The following is a 17,986-nucleotide window of genomic DNA, read 5'->3' on the forward strand; positions in this document are numbered from 1 at the left end:
GCATTATCTTGAGCTCTTTTGCTTTATACCAGAATTTAACAATGTAAATTAAAAGCCCCCATGGTATTAACAGTTACCACATGCAAGACTCTGCTGCTATTCCACATTACAAAGGAGAACTGAAGGAATTCACAGTCCAAACATGCTTAGTGTTAGCAGCTGGCTTTTCCATGGCAGATTTTCAAGCTACCTCTCCATGAATTGCAAGAGAGGTATCAATAATTTCCAGCTAAATCAATACATTTTGCCTAGAAACCAGAGTCCTTCCACATGCTAGAATAAGAAAATGAAAAGCAGATCTTTTATTTTGGGCTTCTCTGTTATTCTCATAAATAAGCAGAGCAGACAGCTGACATCGCCTTCTAGTTTACTCCACATTTCCTTTAATTTATCAATGCAAAGTTATTTAGCAGAGAGTCATTAATAGAATTTCTTCAAAGAGAGAAACATTATTAGATATGTTAAATCTCAACAACGTTGCTTCACAGCTGTAGCCATGGATTTTTTTAGGCATTAATTGAACATCTGTGCACTTTAATTAATTTGAACAAAATGCAATGGGGAAAAAAAAAAAGCAACAGTAGGTGCTGTTGAATTTCAGGAACTAATTTTAGTTTTCCAAACTTCCTCAAATAATGATTCTTCTATGCACACATCAGAGCCTTAGCAGAGGTTATTTATCACGTGGCCACACTGCACAGGGCAGGGCTGATGCACCTACACAGCTGGAGCAGTCCAAGGAGCTGCCTAAAGAATCCAGAAGTGATGGGAAAGGATTGTCTTGTCCTCTCCTTGAATATCCCAAAAAAATCAAATTGTACCAAACAAAGCCTAGGCCTGCTGCACACACACAGTCTGGAATTGTGAGCCACAAGTGATAGCACACGAGACAAACTTGTGAGCACCATCCACAGTTAGGATCACACCTTTTACATCAATCCTGAGGGGAAAATAGCAGCATTTGCTGCACAAATGATATGAACTGGGTGAAGGTGAGACTTCTGAGACTCCTTTAACAACTACTTGTCTGAGGGATGACACTCATGTAGAGCTTAAATAATTAACCTGTGAGGAACGTTAAAGGTGCAAAAAACCTGTCGAAAGCAACTTATTCAACAGCCCCCTTGTCTACACTGGAGGTTTTTCCTCACTGCTCATACTGCACTAAAACATTTTTGTTTGTTACTCTGCAAAACATTCCAGGTACTGCTTCAAATTAGAGGGGAGGAAAACAGTGCTAAGAAAACACAACTTTTAAGACAGATTAAAGCATGGAATAGCATTATTCCAAAGCTCTTCTGCTGAATCAGATAACCATAACTATGGAGACTATTTTGAAATGCCTTTTACAGTGTTGGGACTATTCAATGTCACGTTCAAATCACTCTGAGGCTGTTTGGGTTTTTTTGTTGTGTTGCTGTCCATGAGAATACAATTCCCTGACACTTTCCCAGCATGAGATGCATTGGAACAACCCCTGGGCTGGCCTTTGGCTGGCACTGGGATGCCACATTCCAAGCAGGTAAGAAGTGTCCCCACACACACTCCCGGTGTTCAGCTGCTCATAATCTGCAGCACTCACAATTTATCATCGAGGCTGGAGCCTCACTGCCAACTTATCAAAGTGGCCACTGGATGCATCTGATCAAGTCTGAGCATCTGGCTCTTCCCTGCTCCTGACATTAGCACAGACAACAGAATCAGTGGACTATTGAATGCAATTACAGTGAGCGAGACAGACAATAAAGATTGATAGCGCCTTCTCTTTTTATCACACACAAAACTAGTGGGGGTTAAAGCTTTGCCTTGAGCTGCCTTCATTTAACAATGATTGAAAATATGCAATTGTGATGGTAAAACACTGCAGCCTGTACCACTTCATTTACTGGACACATTATCAAATTAAATGAAAAGTGAACTGCCAAAAGCAACAGTTATTATATATTAATGATGAATATTTACTTAGCATTGTTCACAAATCACACTGAGAACAGAATCCTTCTTGTTATCTTCTTTGCAGGCTACAGATGAGTAGTTTAACATTTCCATGTTTACGTTAAATCTTCTGTCTACAAATCTCAGAATTCAGACATGTGCGAATGGTTTTGCAACCATCCATGTGGTTACAAACGTGTAATTAATAAAATGCTCCAGCAGTAAATGAATCCTAATTGCTGCAGGGATTCTTTACCTCAAATCACTGTTGGTATTCTTGAAAATCCTTCACTAACCAAAGAAACTAGAGAAAATTAGTATTTTGTTTCCAGCAGGCTTTTACGTGGTGGGTTGTGTGGTGTGCAACAGCTTCCAACAAATGGAAAATCCAGGAGAAGCCAACATCGTGGATTTATCATGATCCATCTGTTGGATGGGATTTCAAACTGGTCTTTGGTTACTGCTAAAAATATGTGGTACATTGGAAGTGCACTGATAAGAAAGCAGAGTTTTGCAAGTGAATGATTACTTTGCTTTAAAGTTGAACTCCTTGTTTTACAAGAGCCATGCTAATAACAACATTCCTGCCTCAAATTACAGCTAAGTCATGTGCCAGTGGGTGCCAATAATTTATGGAGTGACAGAGCTGATCACTTCATGGATATGGCCTAGTTTGTATTGATTTTTAATAGTAGATAATCCAAAAAATTTCTTAATCAGAGTGTCATGTAAGCACTCATGCCACACAGAAATTAAGAAAAAATAGTCTTTTCTACAACCTCAGGATTGAACAAAGCAATAACTACACTGTCAGTACTGTTTAAAAAATAACAAAACCCAAACCCTGTATATGTCTGGTCAATTTTAGATCAACTGCAATACAGCAGTAGTTGGACAACATGTGGTGCTGGTACTGCCGGGTTTGGGGTTCCACATCCCACAAATGCAAACATCTGGTCCTTGTCAGGCACTGATATCCATGCTGGCAGATTTTGGCAACATGAAGAGCTCTGCTTGCTCTAGAGAAGATCTTGATGCAGGCACTAATATTTGTGCAAGTGGCATGGTGAGATATATGAGCCTAAATGACCAAACTGAAGTTTAAATAAAAACAGGCATTGGCTTTTTTGCCCTATGTGCAGCCCTGGGTAGGAAAATAAAGCCACTGCTAAACATTCACTAATCCCTTAGCTGTATTCTCCCAGTTTTCCTTCTTTTTTCAAGCAAACCGATTACATTTCAGGAATTTGATTTTTACAAATTGTTGCTGTAAAGGCACTGTGGACTAAACAATACAAAAGAAGAAAACTGAGGAAAGAAGTTTGTTTTTTTCTGGCCATATGCTGGCATATAAACAATAAAAGTGACAAACACACAAATATGCCACAATGGAAAACTATGTGCAGATCCCACGCAGTAAATTGAAAAAGCAACATGCTGCATGGTTCTGTTTAACAATAGTGCAAAAATAACTGTAGGAAACTCTGGCTAAGGCGGCCCACAGACAGTTTTGGAAGGGAGGCATCAATTGACAAACTACAAGTAGAACAAATGAATTATCTTAAGCCTACTGAAAACAGGAAACCAAGGACACTTCTATTTTCAAATGACATTTATTATCACTCCCTCCGCCCATTTTTAAGCAGAAAACAAAGCTAAATTTAACCAAAATTTTTTTAAGAAACACAATCATTTTATTATGTTCCCACTTGCTGGAAGTATCAAGAGAAACATTAAGTAGAGATTTTTTTTTTCCATCTAAGCCACTTTTTCCATTTGAATCCCCATGAAAAGAAACAATGATCTGTTGCACAAAGCAAGAGAACTACTGAAACTTGGTTTGCCATGATCACTTTTTGTTCTGCCACACCACCTCATGCTCCTTATCATGCAAAGAACTGCTGTGGTTTGTCCCACTGCTGCTGCCAACAGAGAGAAATGGCATCAAATGAGCCCTGTCCATCTTTTCCTCACTGAGGTATTCCCATCCCATAGCCAGACACCAGTAATTATGCAACTCATAAAACATGATGACTTTGAGACGTCGCTCTGCTCTGCAAACAGGTTTGGAAATGCCAAAGGCACTGCAGGGAGAAGAGGCTGAACCTCACATCCTCAGAAAGCTGGGCTGGGTGTGAGGTGCACTCAGGAGCAGAGCAGCTGAATGCCTTCAGAGGAGGCTACAGCATTCCCTTGGAATTTTATTTTGGAAAATAAAACTGAAGTGACAGTCACAGGGAAGAAAAACACCAAACAAAACAAAAAATTCTAACCTTGATCTGCCTCAAGTCTGGGAGGAGCTGACAGCTCTGCTCATCCATTAGGGAAAGGCACAGTCCCCACACCTCAGGGAGAACCATTTTTAGAGATAATCAATTGCATCACAGTCACAAGAATCAACAAGTGTAGATACAGATAAAGGGAATAGAGATTCTGATTTTCACAAAAGCTGTACTTCACATTTCCATATTCCTCCAATGTATTGCAGTCAAGATATTGTCCAGCTGCCTCATATTTCAACAGGACAGGAATAATCGAGTCAGACATGTACTGGAGTCACTGGAGTGGAGAGATTGTCTAAGGTCTTCTCTGAAGAGCAATCAACCTTATTCTTTCCCTTCTCATTTTGCCATTCCCATTGTGTCAAATGAAAACAAAGAACCAACCACCAAACCCACGAGTGAAGTCTCACTCGGTTTCTGCAATGCTGCCAAGAGAAGCACAATTCCCAAATCACCCTTCTGCACTGAAGTGTTCCCATGAACCTGGTGCCCTCCTTTCCCCAGGAAAGGCAGGTGCATTATTGCCAAAATCCAGGATGTCCACACAATAGCAAAATACTGATGAATTTTAGTGCCCTCTAAATGAGGGAATTTGCTCATTTGTTTTAAAATATTGCCATGTGACAATGGAAAAGGTCACACAGACAAAATAATAGATGAAAAATAGAATAAGAAAATATTCCAGTTAGATCCTAAACTAAATCCAAGCACAATGCTCTTGAATCCCCTCTGAACTCTGACACAAGCCTTTGCTGTGGCATCAGACAAGAAACCCAACACCTTGTTTGCATCTCCCTAAACAATGCTGTAATTTATTCATTGCTTAAAAAATACCACAGGTAATAATCCTTTATCCACAAATATCAAGAGTTTGGGGAAAGAGCTTGTTTCAGCCACTTTGTCAGAGGCATGAAATAGGCAATATCGTGCAAGATGAGAAATCTGAAAGGAGCATTTAGTGCAGAATGGAAAAACTGCTGTTGTCTAACATAAAAAGGTCCAGTGTAGTCATGCTTTAATATTTCCCAAAAGCTAAATCACGTTATTCTGAGAACACCTTCAGCATCATTCCCTCCCAGTCAAAAACTAATTTCATTTTTTGCCATGTCACAAGAAAAGAAACGGCCTCGATATGGAATATGCAAAATATAAACTTGGTAAATTCTGAAAGAGATTCTTCTCGTTATCTACCTGATTTAAAACCAGTTTCTTTAAAAACACTTAACTAAGCCTTTACTCACACTTTTAAAAACTAAAGTTTGAAATGGACAAAGAGAAGGTTTGGGTCATCCCGCTTGTCACCTCTGAGACCAAAAAGGATAATTGCTCATAGTGAGACCGAAAAAGACAGTTGTTCACAGTGGTAAGAACTTCACAGGTATTGAGAGGGTAATTGGATTGCAACAGAATCCAGTGCAGGACATCTGTTCACTGAACCTCACACCTCATCAAGGCACCTTTTTATTTACTTGTTTCTGCCCCTCCTGTCATTCTAAGTCACAGCCACATTTTGTAAGCACGATGGAGCATCTTCAAAAGTTAATTACAGCTGTGCTGGGCCTCTTCAGCAGAGGCAAAGGAAGTGTTCTGTTTCATGGTGGTTTTGAATTAAATCTTGCCCTTAGTGAGTGTCCAGAGCAGACAGATGAAAAAGTCTCTCTTAAGGCATTTCAATGAGAGCAGGCAGGTTTTGTAGACACCCTCTAAAACCCATTGGGAGGTCAGAATTTTCCTTTGGAGATCCCTGTCTCCCTTTATTGACTGAAGAGGAATCCCAGCACAACTCATCTCCTATTTAGACATCTTGAACAAAGAGCTAAAGCCAAGAAGGGGGTCAGGATCCTGCAGGAAAATCCACAAAACAGGACCAGGTCTCTGGCAGGCCTCCCACACGAGCCAGAGCTCAGTGCTTGTGCTGCCTACATTTCAATTCCACGTGTGTGCAAAAGGATAACGCCCCTGCCCCAACTCACCAGGGCACAATAAACACATTAATGATTATTGTGCCCCCTGAAAATACGGTAATGAAGGTTGGAAGCATGAGCACCACCATTAGAAATGTTTCTGTGCATTGGGTTCCACTTACCAGCTCTCTCTGTCTTCCTTGGGCAGGGATCCCGTGGCAGAGCCTGCAGTGACCCTTGGCCTGTGCCCACCACGAGCTTTGGAGCATTTGTGAGCAAGGGCTGGGCTGGTGCCCCTCCAGGGGCACAGATGTGACTCTGCTTGGCAGGATGGTGGCAGATGCTCCTGGTTTATTTCTTTAATTATTTTTCACATGCTCTGTGATTTCTCAGAGTCTCCTCGACTGCTAAATTCCATTACCACCTCCATTGCCCAACCAGTCCCCTTGGCAAAAGGGGTCCCCTTCCAAAGGGACCCAAGGGACACCAACCCCAGAGTGCAAAAGTCTTTGGTGATGACCCTGCAGTGTCCCCTGCTCAGCTTCAGCAGATGAGCACAAGCAGGAAGGCAGATCCTGCTCTCCAGCCCCAGGAAACAACTCCTTCAAAGCCTTACAAGGTGACATTTTCCACCTCTTTCCCTGCACCGTGTCATTTAAGGAAGGATCACATTTCCTCATCAAGCATCAAGCATTTAATGGCAAAAATATTGTCATTTAAATTCTTGAAAATGATAAATTTAGTTAACTCTGAGATAGAGTAGGCAGTTAGATCAGGTCCCCCTTCTCAAAAACCTCTTCTCTGATTTGAGCTTGAAGGGGAAATCAGTGAATCTGTAGAGTGCACTGATGGGAAACTGAGAAAAAGAAGGAAAATGGCAAATACTGGACTAGTCCTTACTCAGGACTAAAACATCAGACACATAAAATTGGTGGAAAATAACTGGTTTACAGCTAAAAGCACAAACAGAGGAAATCTTGGGGGTAAAACAATAATGTCAGCATTACCTTAGAAATGTCTCATCCCAGTCCTTCAGTCCCAGGATCTCTTCAAAGCAGCTGGTTCAGGCTCTGGAAATTAAAATAATAATAAAAACATAATTAAACCAAAAATATTATTAGAATCATTCTGCAAGATCTTATTAAAAGAGCTAATAAAAGATGCTTCTCTCATTCCTGCAGCCCCATATCTGCCCAAGAAAAGGGGACAGAGCTGCAGGAGGGACACCTGGACATTTGGAGAGCCTTGAACACAGCAGCAGAGGGGCATGGTTAGCTCACCAAGAGATAATTGCCTCTTCCCTCTCCTCCCTAAATGTGATAAAACATAAATTATTTAAAAATTAGAGGCATTTAGAGTAACAGCCTTCCAAATGCACAGTATTTATTCCTTCTTTCATTTTATGGCATTGTCTGGTTTTGGGTGTGCTTTGCTATTTTTTTCCCTCCTCAGTTTACTCAGTATAAGGCTGGCACTGATCTCATCAATAAGAAATGAATTTTGGTAACTTTCAAAACCACTATATTATTTTTCCTTTTATTTGTAGTGAGTTTTTCTTCTCTCAGTGGTATTACTGCAATAAGTCAGTCATTATTTCTTTATGTTTTCCCTCCTTTCTTTAGTATTTCATTTCCCTTTACAGCACATCTCGTGATCACAAAGAAAACAGAGACACTTATTTCTTTTAACAGTTGAAATTGCTGCAAGTGATTTAACTGTCATTTAATCTGATTCCTCTCTTCTGTCTGTGGAGAAATATGTTTAATGTACTGGAAATTATGTTAATAAGAAAAAGCATTATCTCATTTAATGAAATAAATATACAAATATTTCAAAATAAAATAAAGAGGCAATCTTCACTGAGGAAAAAATGTCTCTTATGGTTTGCATAAAATAAACAAATGAGAAAAATTAATGAATACATTGAAATATACTGACAAAAATTATGCCTAAACTCAAAAGGGAAAAAAAAAAAAAGAGAAGGTGACTGAATTGCATCTCACCTAATCAGATGCTTTTTGAGACAACACAGAAGGAAGCTCAAAGGATCACAGCACAAATTCTTTTTTTTAAATGATGCTTTTACCCTAGGCTAAACTTTTCTCCCCTCCTTTTAAAATCCCTCAGTTTTCCTGCATTTTTTTGGTTGTTGTTTTATTTTCTTCAAATGGCATCAGAATAATATTTATTGTTAAACTACTGCAACTGCTTCATCCTTTAATTATCTTTGATCCTGTGCCATAAAACATATTTAATTTATGGCAAAGAACTTTGAGCCCCTCTGATTTAGCTAATTGTAACAATCAATAACTCGGTTTCTAAGCTTTTCCATTCTGAAGGATGTAACTAGCGTGCACTAACGTTAAACCAGTATTGTTAGTGGGGAGAGAAAAACTTGTAGCAATTATGTAATAAAAGCATGACCACTGCAACAGAAACACATAATTAGTGATTTAATTATAGACATCAAAACAAACTAAAGATGTCAATAAAAAAAAAAACCTCCTGTGACAAAATGATTTCATTTCCCCATTCTGCAATTCTAGATTTTCATGTCTTCTTTCTGTTTTCTTGTTTTCCAGAAATAAAGAGCTCAAAACCCAAAGAACAGACTCGGTGCCGTGCGTTTGGGTGCGACTGTGGTAGGAATTTGATAAATCCTGGGATTACTTTCTCACTGGCAGAATCAGAGCCTTCAGTGCATCCCACAGTGGGTTTTTTTAACTCCCCTTTCAAAGGGCCCAGCAGTGCTGAGTGTGCTGTGCTGCCAGTTCCTCCGGGGAGCCGCAGTCACTTGTGTCACGAACCTTCTCAAGGCATTTTCTGAGTGCACCATTTCTGTCTCTGCTTCCCCACTCCTCAGCAAGTGCTGTGGATCATAACAGCTCCAGCTCAGCCACTTCTGCTGCCCGGAATAACCAGCCAGAGTGTGATGTGGAGAGATCTCAAGTGGCTTTCTCACTTGAAATCCAGAGTTTTACTTTCCTACAGCTCTTCTTTCGGTTTATGGGCTTGCGAGTGGGAATTTGAGCAGGACAGAAGTTGTGCAGTGAATGATTTGGGTCAGCATTAAACAGGTCACCTTTTCATTTTTAAAAGTACATAAAAATCCTTAAAGTGAAATTCTAAACCCACTGAAATCAGGAAGAAAACTCCCACCAGCTTCAGTGGGGATTTCAACCTGTGCTTGCAGAGGTTTAGTCCTGAAACACACGAGGGACACACCACAAATCCAGATTCACCACTCCTGACAGAAATCTTCCATCTTGAGGGTCCACACCTGATTCATCTGGATTGGGGGCTTAAGCTGCTTTTTAACCATTACAAGAGATACAAAACAAATCCCAGAAAATGGTTGCTCTCAAGTGTAGCTTATCATTCATGTAAAACAATAAATTTAAAATCACTATTTTCTGTACACGTATATAAAAGCCCAGACTTTGCACAAATACCAGAAGTTGTTTTCAATTATGTATTTCTTTTCTGATAAATTTCAATTCTATGGAAAACATTCCTTACAGTTTTTGTGATCGGGGTTTACAGAAATATTCAGGAGAGAATAATCCATCATATTCACATCTTTATATTTCTAATTCGAGGTTTACAGGCATTTAAAAACAAAAAGCTAAACCTCACTGTAGTTCTTTTATAAGTAGAGTGAAGAGTGGTCAGCAGTACAAATGAATTAGGAAATTAATCTCCTGTTGGGAAAAAATATGGCACTGTTAATGTGCAGAAATGGCTCCAAAAATGCTCTGGGTTGGACCCACAAATGTGGCTCCGGGTTATACCCATAAAGCTAAGTCGAAAAATTATAATAATCTGATATATTCCTCTTGCAACAATACTTAAGGGAGCTGGATCAAAAGAGTGGAAGCATTGACATTTTTTATTTCAATGTCTTTTGAGTGATCAAAAGACTATTGACATGAACAAACCATCCTGTCAAGTTACAAAGAAAGAACCCCAAAATCTCTTTTTAAAAAGGTGTCTGTTTTTAAACTTGCATCTAAAAAAAAAATCTGTAAGCTCTGCCTGACACAAACCTGAATGTTTTCTCATTCAAGATTTTGAAAGGCAGACATCCTTTTTTCAAAGGATACTTGTACAGCAAAAGCTTAATGTTTTTAAGCAAAATCGAGTAAATCAAAGTTCCTAAAATCAACACCTTCTTTTGTCTTCTTTTTTTCTAGCACCTTTGTGTCTTTTCCGATTTCTAACCCTATTCTTGACAGTAAAAAAAGATGGAAGGAGACAGCAAAGCTACTCAAGGTGGTATTCAGCAATACATTTGACTCAAAGGAATCTTTTTTTCACTGAACACACTCAGTATCCTGAATTTCAGCCATCTTGCACATTTAGCTTTTCTTGCTGTAAGGCTAAATCTAGATGAAATCAAACCCAGGACTTGTTCCTTATATGTGCAGAGGAGAACTACAAACAGAGCCCTTTTCTACCCTGATGTGAATAAAAATAAAATCCCTTCTCTGTGGGTACATCTTGCACCATATTTTGGGATTCATAAACTTATCAAGCAAAAGGATGGCACAGATAGATCCTCACAAGCACATCTCCAACTCGACTCATCTGCCAGCCCATCCCAGGGTCCAGAAGACACGGATGCCACGAGCAATGCCCATGTGGGGTCTGCAGAGAAATGAGCTCCTGCTCCTGGGGAATCGCTTCCCACTGCACAGCCTCTGCAGGAGTTCCCTGATCCCACCTGAATCCATGGCCAGGGCCACACAGATTGCCAGAGGCAAAGGGGAAGCTGCTGCTGCTGCTGCATCTTCCAGACCTTTTGGCTGCCATGGATTGAAGACATTGCTGCAACATCCTCTGCAGCATCACTGCAGAGGCTGGAAGCTGAAAGGAAAAGCTAAGAGTGTCTTATGTACTTCTGAAGTTCCTCCTCCTCTTTCATGTAATTCCTTTAGACTATTATCAGTCTTTTTAAACTCGGTTGAATTTATTTGATTTTTGCATTTTTTCCCCTCTGTTCCTTTAATGAAAGGAATTAATTTATATACCTTTGAAGAGCTCTCTGCTTTCCCACAATGCAATTGGCCGTTTTTGCCTGAAAATGGGGGAATTCACCAGCCTGAACCTCAGGATTGTGCACAAATACTGAATCTAGAAAAATCGAGTAGGTGCTTGAAACCACAACATGGAAATGCATCTCTTTGAGCACAAATGCAGAATTTCAATGACAATCCGTGAATGGCTGCACCTCTTCATCCAACCCTTTTATTTGGTTTTGTGTTTCTTGAAGCACTTATTTTTGCAAAATACATTGTATCACTTCCATCTACTCCACAGGAATACATCACTAACCCAGCAATACTGAAGTACTGAAAATACACTGGAAATATCTGAACTACAGAGAATTTAGAAACAGGAGGAAGAATAAACATATGTGGGTGCCTTAGCTTTGCAGATCCATTTTGGTTTTGTTATGCAGACTGCAAATATTGTTCCATTTGATTTCCATCTCAGACAGTATTTTTAACCAACTCCACAGAACTAAAGCAGCAAGTTGTGCCAAGTACTTTATTTTTAAATTCTGCCCCTTGTTTGTCAACAGTGACAATTGATAGCAGACGTCTAAAAATCTCCAGCATCCTTGATGCTGATTTTGAAGAGATCTTGATACCTGACTATCAAACTTCTACAAAAAGCATTCTCCAAGATTTGAGAGTAAAAGAAATGCAAGACACAACCTTCAACCAGGTGAGACCATTGACAGAAGTACGGCCTCTATTTGCAAGCTATTTGTTATTTGCTGCAGAATTCCACAGTGATTTATTAAATTGTGACAACTTCAGCACAAGCCATGATACACCTCTATAAATACATAAAGGAATAAATATTGGGGGTTCCCCTTAAAATGAGGCTTTGTGCTTTCTTGTTGTCTGTAGAAGCTGCCTGTGGTCACATTGAAATTACTGGGGACTTCACACTTCATCCTTCAAGACTTCTGGGTTTGTCTTGCAGCATTTGCAAGGGCAGCCAGCGTGTCTGTGGGATTCAGCACTGACAAGTGGAGCTGTAGACACCTCATCATCCCCCAAGAATGTCCCCCATAAGTGAAACCAGAAGAAACTCTCCACAGCCTATTCAGCCCCAAACACACGAGTACATGAGCAAGACAGATGCTCTCAACATGAGTAACGACAGAGTTCCTGTTCTGCCAAACGAGCTTTTGTCCTCCCTTATCATTCTAACAAGTCAACCTGGGAAACCATCTGCAAAGCTGAGAACAAGCAGCATTTTTTGGTAAAATATGTTAAAAAATCACTTCCTCGCAGCTTTGCAAGGAACTAGACATATTTATCACAGTGCTTTCCAGGTAGCCCTTTTTAGGGATCTACACTTGTGCAGGAGACTTTTCAGGTCACAAAAACAGCCGTAACATCTAAATTTAGGGAAGTTGTCAGACATGGAAGTCTGGAGACTTGTAAACGTCCCTGTTTCCAGGTTTGCAGGAAACCCAGCGTCCCCTGCTTCTCATCCTCATGGAAATTACAAGCAGATACATTTCTTTGTGCTGTCTCCAGCACATCTACACCTGAACATTCCTTGCTGCAACCGAATGAAAAGGTGCTAACAAATATAATTAAATGTTTTCAGACTCCAAACACTGTGCAGCACCAGTTCCAATGAAGTAGTACAGAAAGGTTAAGGAAGATTTTTGCCCTTAGCATTATTTTTGCCTTTTTTCAGCTGACTTTCATGGGATACACAGTCCATTGTTGGCTGATAAAATTAGAACATCAGAGATAGCCTAACTAGAATGCAATTTATCACTGTAGTATTCCAGTATATAGAATTTCTATTCCTTAAATAAACATATTTCTTTAAAGTGTCAACACAACCAAGAAATCTGATCTCCTAGACAATATTCCAGGCTTGATGTATTTTTATTGCTCCCCAGTAATGAAGTTTTAACTCTTGATATATTCCTGCTATTTAACTGCCATTTCAACAAAACTAAAATGATCCATTTCCGAAGTTGGTTCAGGCAGAGCCCTGACATTGTGCAAAGGAATGTGCCCAGGTGTTCTCCCCGGAAGCTCCCACCATAATGCTTCACTGACAGGGGAGAGGAGCTGCGAGAATAAAGAACATATTTAAATGCATAACACCATCGAGGCCATCAATTCGTTCTGCACCAGTTGCACATGTAAATAAGGGGCACTGAGTAACTTTTTTTCCTGTATTTGCAGTTTGTGGAGGGAGTGCTGGTCCTCTGTAAAGCTCCCGTGTGGTGGGAATGGCACTGCTCTGTCACACGGCAGCGAGTCCCCCTCCCAGGCACTCCAGATTTAACCATGATAACTTCTATTCAAAGTTACCACTGCAGAAAGAGATTTGAATGAACAACTTCTATCACATTTATACTTGTCATTTGGGATTAGCTAATCCCACATCAACTCTGTACATAATATATAATTGCATATCAACAATATCAGCCTGGAAATGCGTCTCACTTCTTCCAGCAGTTTCCCAAGTTAAGCATTTCTGTCCTGCTAATGAACCCTTTGTTCCAGTGAATATGATTCTGCCAGGAATTTAATGCATGTAAATGTAATGACATAAGAGCATTACATAACCACTCTCCTACAGGAGTTGATACAGTACAGAATATAATGAAGCCAGACTATAAATGATGCATATACCTGCAAGGGAAAAGGAGCCTTTTTTCATTTAGTGAAGCTCTATAAATAACAACGTGGCAAGAAATGGTTTCAAGTGCTTCAAAATGTTTGGGGAAAGGGATCAATCGATGTGCTGCTGAATTGTTAAATAGAAAGGAAAAAGGCAGCTAAAAGATTAGAAAGTACTTCGACTTTCTAAGAATTTTAAAGCGAAAAGCTGTAATAATAATCTAGAAGAACACCTACATTCACCTGCCTCGTTCTGCATTAGAGAATGTTCTTGCTACTTCTTCCCTCACATTTTGGAATCAAAGGCACCTGCAGCAGGAATTGGGCATCCAGGACCAGATTCTGAAGCTGCTCCCCCCTCAGAACACTTCCCTTGACATCAGCTGGCTCAGTAGACTCACACCAGGCAAATATTGCCTTCCACAAGGAAGGAAGGAAACAAACAACTCTTGTGGCTTTTTAATGTCCCAAATGGAGGAAACTCAGCAATCTTCATGGAATAATATCTGAATTAAATTCTTTCCTCTTTGTCCTCCCTCCCTCCCTCCCTTTCACTGCACAGCTACCTTGAAAAGAGCAAGAAAAGGTAAAGCTGCACCCAGCACTGAGATGCAGCAACAGCTTGGGAATCAACAACTGTTCCCCCAACAAAAAACCCATTTGTTTGCATTTAGAGAACTGAAAAGAACAACTGTTCACTTACATAAGTCCTGACTTTACCTAAGACGAGGCTGTAATTCCAAGTGCACTTCCTAAAACATTTTGTGCCGGGGTTATTTATGTTATCCTGAGTAAGAAGTGCTCCTCTTGTCGCATGTATAAATAAATTAGTGGATATGCAGACGCTGAAGTGTCTCTATTTTGCATACAACCGCCTCCCTATTTTCCCCCCATCGAATTTGTGTTTGACAGAAGGAATTTCACCTCTGCCCACTCCTTCTCAGGCTGGTATCAGTGAACTCAAGGCAAAGAATCCACAACTGCTGACTTAAACTGAATTCTATTCCAGAAATTCTTTCTGAATTTTGAATTTCTTATAATTTACTGCAGGAAGATGCAAACCAGGTTCCTGAGTATCAGCAAAAAACCCAATATATTAAAGATGCTTGATTTTTTCTTTTTTTTATTTAGTCAGAATTTAAGCCAAACATTTAAAATGTTTGAATGTGATGAGCCAAAACTCTGGAAACAAGTTTTGCAGAAAAAGTCCGGCTGTATCACAAATTAAACCAAACTAAAGTAACATTTAGGCGTAATTGAAGACCTTCAAAGTGAGGGAGCTCAGATCGAAGGGTCTTTGTGAGAAGGGTGTGTTAGCACAATCATTACCTTGCTTTTTCTCCAAAAGCATTTATGAAAAGAAGCAAATAACATCATGGAAGTTCTGTTTGGAATACAGAGACGGCACAAACTAATTTGTCATACAAACTGATAAACTTTGCACAGCATTTGAAAAGGAAGGAAAAGAGACAAGTCGCCAAACTCTTGGGATCCGTGTATAAATTGGACTTTTTCATGCATATTTCATTGCCATGTAACTCTTCCCTCAGTTCAGACTTCGGAATGTACTGCTAAAAAGTGCAGTATAGATTTTCAGATCCTCAGCACTGTACATGTCAATTTTAGAAGCATTTGTATGCAGGTACCCACCTGCACGTTTTAGGAGCTCAGGTCCTCACATTGGCACATTTTGGGCACTGGGAATGATTCCTGCGAGTCCATTCACACAACAGATTGAGGGTTTTTCAGAGGAACTCTTTCCAAATTGCACACAAGTAAGACACCATTTCATCAGCCCCCAGGGCAGATTCCACTTGGGCCGCAGGTATTTACAGCTCTTTGAGGTAATGAATACCAAATCAAAGCCCATTTGTACCGCGGGCTGAGGTCATGCAGTTCTGATCCTGATAAAATATATAACGTCTGGTATAAGTAATTATTTTGTTGATTTTATACCTTAGCCCATTTTGCTTGTATATACAGTGTTAAAAGCTAATATATTATTCAGGAGCTATAAAGGGCCTTTTTTCTGGTCTTTTCAGTGGTGTTATTGTCTTTCACATCCTGTCAGAGCATTAAGATGTCACAGAACTTTGCAACAATTTACTGCTCAAACCAACGTGCACTTCACTAATATCATCTGGATGAAGAAGTGTGCTGGGACTACTTGATTAAAATACAGGCTTTAAGAGCCTGCTCAAAATGTGGCTAAAACACCAACTGCAATTAGGGGAGGGACAGAATGATTGGGTACAAAACTTCCAGGTATATTATTTTGGAAGTAAGAACCAGTCAGTAACGTATCATAATAAAAAGATAGATTTGATATATGTACTGTCTAGCCCAAATGAATCATGCAAAAAACAAAATAAAAATCACTTGTTATAGGTGGTTTTGGATGTTCTTAATATAGGGAGAAATCCAGGGGTGCAGCAGCACAGGTTGGGAGGGTTGTGATTGGCAATCCTTGTTTCTTCTCCAACAAAAATAGCAACACCCTAACGCTAGGCCTCCCTTTAAGAAAATGACAAGAATATTCTCTATCCTGTGCAATGTTTGCATCAATCATGTACCTGTGGCTCTCACAGTGAGCTGGACTATTACAAGATTGATGATAAGCTCAAACACAATACTTGACCTAAATACATTATGTAGCAGTGGATGCCTGTTAAGTAGGTCAGCACGGGCTCTTAAAAGTTATGCAAAACTTATTGCTGCCACACAGGCAGCATGTCAGGAGTCGAGAGGGATGAGAATCAATTTTATAGGCTGCAGGAAATCTCTTCTCATCATATGGAAATCGGTTTCACCATACTTAAAATGTCTTAAATACTGGGATATGCTGCTTGTCACATGCCCTTAGGTCTCCAAGTGAAATCCAAGTGAGGTGGGCAGCCCGTGAGAAGCATGAGGATGATCCGGAGGTTCATGTACATGGCAGATTCCTCTTTGAAAGTAATTGTTCAAATAAATATTTTCCATTCTTGCAGTCAAACAAATTGTGATTTATGGGATGCATCAGACAAGCCTGTCAAGCCAAGGAAGTCTGTATTTAGTAGTGATTAATCAGAGATAGCTCTATTACCCTGCCTGGATCTTGGAAGCTCTTCAGCAGCGAGGTGGAGACAGGACAAGAGTCCAGGGACTTGCCTGGGGTGGTCCCCACGTGTGAGGAGTTTGGCCACACGGCAGGACACAGATTGCACCTGCCAAAAAGAGCTGGGAACTGCTTCCCCATCCCTTTCTACACACTTGGAGCACCAGGGACTGGACAGGCTTTGGAAAAGTTAAGAACAAAAGGATCCTTTTTGACTGCAAACCCACTCAAGTCCACTCTGCATGGAAGCATCAGCCTGGATGTTCATGCAGGACTGAGCCTCTAAAAGAGGCAAGTGCAGCCTGATTCAAGAGGCTCGTGTTATGGGACTTGAAACCTTTGCAATCTCTAAAGTGAGCTGAATTTCTGACTTTACCAACTGAGTACCTCTTATAGCAATAACTGAGCAAACCAATAACACCTCAAAAGAGACCACACTGGGCCCACCCTCCAAATATGTAAGAAAAACCCAGAAACGCAGGATTTTCATGTTTCAAAGCCTTGCCCTGTCACATTGTCAGAGTCATTTCCCCTCAGCACAGGAGGAGGCATGGCCATGACGTTGTGGTGGCATTGCTGAGTGCTACATGGAATCTCCTTCCTACAAAGAAGCCTCTTGTAGATAAGTACACATTAGGAGTGAGGACTTACACATCACTTACTCCTTGCATTTCCTCTGCCCACATCCTACAACTTACTAACAAATGTCAATTAAAAATCCCCGGGCTATTCACCAGTTACAAGAATGTACCAAGGAAAAAAAAAACAGTGATAAAAGCAAGGTTTTTTTGAGGAGAGAGAGGAAATAAGTGTAGAAGTGTGTCTTGGAAAAGCAAGTCCCATGAAGGCTTCCCACCAGCCCCACAGTAATGTGGCTCATGTATGCAAGTTGCATATTTGAGTTAGCATTTAACTCAGAAGCTTTTCCTTTGAGACAAGTGATTATTTTCTTTTCCTGTCTGACCTAGTGAATACTGCAGTGCTCCACGATACTGTATTTGTGCCCTGCAGGCAGCAATGTCCCACCAACTTTCCACCAAATGCTCGTAACACAAGGCAGAATGACACCAAAAAAATGAGGAGTATTATTTTGCATACTGC

At 40.2% G+C, this 17,986-nt stretch overlaps 1 protein-coding gene across 9 annotated transcripts in view; it reads right to left on the reverse strand.

Annotated features, from left to right (window-relative positions):
- The window catches only part of LOC148224150 (uncharacterized), a 444,317-nt gene that overhangs the window by 327,390 nt on the left and 98,941 nt on the right, over nucleotides 1-17,986 (reverse strand). For all 9 annotated transcript variants that reach the window (XR_015802075.1, XR_015802071.1, XR_015802073.1 and 6 more), the window contains exon 2: nucleotides 7,129-7,191. The gene's annotated coding sequence lies outside the window, so the exon portion shown is untranslated. The remainder of the gene's footprint in view (nucleotides 1-7,128; nucleotides 7,192-17,986) is intronic.

This window comes from Sturnus vulgaris, chromosome 3, assembly GCF_052056855.1.
Source record: "Sturnus vulgaris isolate bStuVul1 chromosome 3, bStuVul1.hap1, whole genome shotgun sequence".
NCBI lineage: Eukaryota > Metazoa > Chordata > Aves > Passeriformes > Sturnidae > Sturnus > Sturnus vulgaris.